The sequence below is a fragment of the Chinchilla lanigera genome, unplaced genomic scaffold (genome assembly GCF_000276665.1).
Source record: "Chinchilla lanigera isolate Chin_1 unplaced genomic scaffold, ChiLan1.0 scaffold00054, whole genome shotgun sequence".
NCBI classification, from domain to species: Eukaryota; Metazoa; Chordata; class Mammalia; order Rodentia; family Chinchillidae; genus Chinchilla; species Chinchilla lanigera.
This window is the reverse complement of record NW_004955455.1, coordinates 8250943-8254460: the sequence shown is the minus strand read 5'-3', so window position 1 is coordinate 8254460 and position 3518 is coordinate 8250943. Positions and strand designations below refer to the sequence as shown.

General features: G+C 41.3%; 1 protein-coding gene across 6 annotated transcripts in view; it reads left to right on the top strand.

Annotated features, from left to right (window-relative positions):
- The window catches only part of Cabin1 (calcineurin binding protein 1), a 150568-nt gene that overhangs the window by 58472 nt on the left and 88578 nt on the right, over positions 1-3518 (top strand). The gene's annotated exons all lie outside the window — the stretch shown is intronic.

Here is a 3518-nt window from a genome sequence, read left to right as displayed (position 1 = left end):
CTGGGATTACAGGCGTGCACCACCACACCTGGCCTAATTTCATATAATTAGACAAATGGTCTTCTTATTTTGATTTACTACATTATTTTAAAATGCAAACACCATTCTTAACTCATAGAAAACAATGACAAGATTTGGCCCCGGGGCAGTGCTTTGCCAGCTCCTTGTCTAGAGAGTGGGTCTCTCTCAGTAGATTTTTAATGATGTCTCATTAGTGATTTTAGATCCATTTAGTCTTTTCTTTTGTCAAGTCAGTTATATATTTGGAATAGTATTCACTTGTTAGCATAAAGCTCTTCATGGTGTTTCCTTATAATTTAAAATTGAGGCCAAGCAGAAGTCCCCATCTCTTGGCTGAACTCCTGAGACCCTCTCTGCTTGCAAAACCTCTCTGTGGTACCTCTAGTTATGCCCCCTGTTTTCTTTTTTTTGTTTTTGTTTTTGTGTTTTTCTGGTACTGGGGATTGAACTCACGACCTTGTGTTTGCCAGGCAGGCGCTGTGCCACTGAGCTAAATCCCCAGCCCCTGCCCCCTGTTTTCATCGCTAGAATTATTTGTTCTTTCCCTCCTCTTAAAAAACAGTCTTTTCCTTAGGCTTGTTTAAATTAATTTTTTTGAAATATGAGCTGTTTGTTTACGGATCTGTTTTTCCTTTGCCAGCTCATTAATTGTCTTTCTAATATTGTCTTTTACTTTCTTTGGATTAAATTTGTATTATTTGTAACTTACCAAGTAGAATGCTCATTTCAGTATTCACTTCTAATACATGTATTGAAGATTACAAATATTTTCAGAATACTATATATTTTTAGCTGTATCCCAGAAATTTTGGTATTTAATCTTTGCTATTTTTATATAATTGATTGCTGCTTTTATTGAATCATTTTTAGGGGATGTGGTCTGTATTATATCTGGTCTTAGGTATTTGTTGCTTTTCATCTAGTTTTGGCAGAACTCCTATATATGCCAAAAAAGAATGCATATTTACTAAAGAACCCCTAGAAGGGGTTCCATGTTCCCCCTTCTTTCCAGGTTCTTGGTATCCTAACAAAGAATTGGACAAGACACACAAAAAAGGCAACAAGGGTGTAGATTTATTGAAGGCGGAAAAAGTATACTCTAAAGGGCTCGCAGCAGTCCTGAGGATAGGGGAATGGGGCCTGGTATCCAAATACCTGGATTGGCCCCCATCTCATGTGAACATGGCATTGGGACACTTGTGTCAAAAACTCACTTGGTGGCATGCCTGATATAAATTGTCCTATAGAAAAACTCACTTGTCCTCTCCCTGGATGTAAGTGAGGGATGAGGAACAGTGTCTGTTGATTGGTTGTGCCCATATGTAAATGAGTAACTGGGAATAGTGTCTTCTGACTGGTCCGGTGAATAGTGCCATATTCAAATGAATTGAGAAAAATCACTTTCTGATTGATCCCATGTACAGTGCTCAGGAGCTATAAGCCTGTAGTCATTTTGAGTCTCGTGTTCTGTGCATGTCTTCTCTTTTTAGGAAACTTCTTGCTCAACTGGTTAGCTGTGGGTTTCTGTGACTTCTGACACTTTCTGACTAGTCAGTTGTCTGGTTTGTTCTAGTCCTAATCTACCTCACGTACAAATAACTTGTCTTAGTGCGGTTCACTAAGTATTACTAGTCAGTTCATTAGTATCAGTTTCTGATACTCATGTTTTGTCAGAGGGAGATTCCCTGAGCCCTAATGGCTTTCGTCAGCTTGTAATATATAATTGTTTGCATGTATATATTTAACTCCACTCCTGCATTGGAATCTGAGCTTCATAAAAAACAAGGACTATGTCACACTGTGTCTCGTAAAAGAAGGTGCTCAGTAGATACTCGTTTAGTAAATGAATGGCTGACTAAGTGAGTGAAGACGTTACTGGCGCTGTCTTCTCCGGGGAGCTGGTGGGAAGTGGCTAAGTGAGCTGGGAAGAAGTCGGCTCAGCAAGCCCGGGGGAGGCTGCTGCCAGAGCCAGTCCAGAGTAACTGGCACCCCAGGGCAAATAATTACAAATGACTGGGTCATTTTTCCCTCTCAGAATTACAGACTCATTACCACCAGTTGAGCCCCACTGAGCTGGGAAGGAGACTTCTGTTCTTTTTTTTGAAACTTTTTTTCTTGACCATGAATAAGTGATAAAACTTGCACCTCAGCTTCTCAACCCATCAGAGTTAGGGAGGCTATAGATACAGGGTAAAAGAAATGAGGGGGAGGAATGGGCTAACAGAGGGGAGGAGTACTTGTGTCTTTCCCAGGAATTTGGGAACCCCCGCTTTCTGCTCCTTTTATGGTTCTTCCTGGTGGATGTGGTGGCGGTTGTCAGCCATTGTGGTGTTTGGGAGTAGTACGTCACTTAGCATGCAGATGGAACTCAATTGAAGTTAGAGATTGTCTGGTGGTCACTCTGACAACCATTTCAGATTTCAGCTAGCCCAACTGAAGAGGAACTTCTGGCTTACAGGCATACTTGCCCGCAAAGATTGACAGCTTCAGGGCAAGGGTGAAATGCAGCGAAGTTAAGCAGACAGTACAAGATTCAGGGATGGAGTCTGAAGAAGTCCCCCAAAGAGAAGGGAGAGACCTCAGCTCACCCTGAAGAGTAGGTTCATTGACTCTTGTCACAGAAAAGCAATTCAGGATGTGTCAGTGTGAGGTAGAAAGTAAGAAAAAATGGGGCACTTCCGCTTGAGCTGAAAGGGGCACAGCTCTGAAGAAGAGGATCAGACTGGGCCATTAACAGAAAAACTAGAGCAGCTTTTATGGATTTCCTGAGATGGACTAGAGTCTGGCTGACCGTTATCTTGGTTCTGTTTTGCAAGATGACTATGGGAGAAGTCCTTATCACTTGAGGGGGACTTTTGGTCGCTATGAGGTGATTATTTCTACCTGAGATAGTCTCAGTTTTGTGGAAGCTCTGCTGGAATCCAAGGTGGCTGTATGTTTAGAGCAATGACTAGAGACTTTTGGGCACATTAGGGTTAGCTGAAAATCACTGTAAATCTCTTACCTTGGTGCCCAGGTCTCGAAGTGGGATGAGATAAATTATATTAATTCAGGGCTAATCAACCTTGTTTTGCTAAATTTTAGACAGATATTTCTTTTTTTTATTTTATTTTATTTTTTGAGACAGGGTCTCGATATGCAGCTCAGGCTGGCCTTGAACTCACTTTGTAGCCCAGGCTGGTCTTGAACTCGCAATGATCCTCCTGCCTCAGCCTCCCAAGTGCTGGGATTACAGGCGTGCGCCACCATGCCCTGCACGACAGATACTTCTTAAACGACTAACATGTCTGTGTGCAGAGCTGAGCAAAGATCTGACCCAAACTTTTAAGTTAATAAAAGACAAAATGAAAGTTAAGCTTTGTTCTTTTTATTTTTTTATTTTTTTTTTATTTATTTATTTATTTTTTTAGTACCAGGAATCGAACTCATGACCATGTGCTTGCTAGGCAGGCTCTGTACTGCTGAGCTATATCGGTGGCCCCTTTTTATTTTTTTAA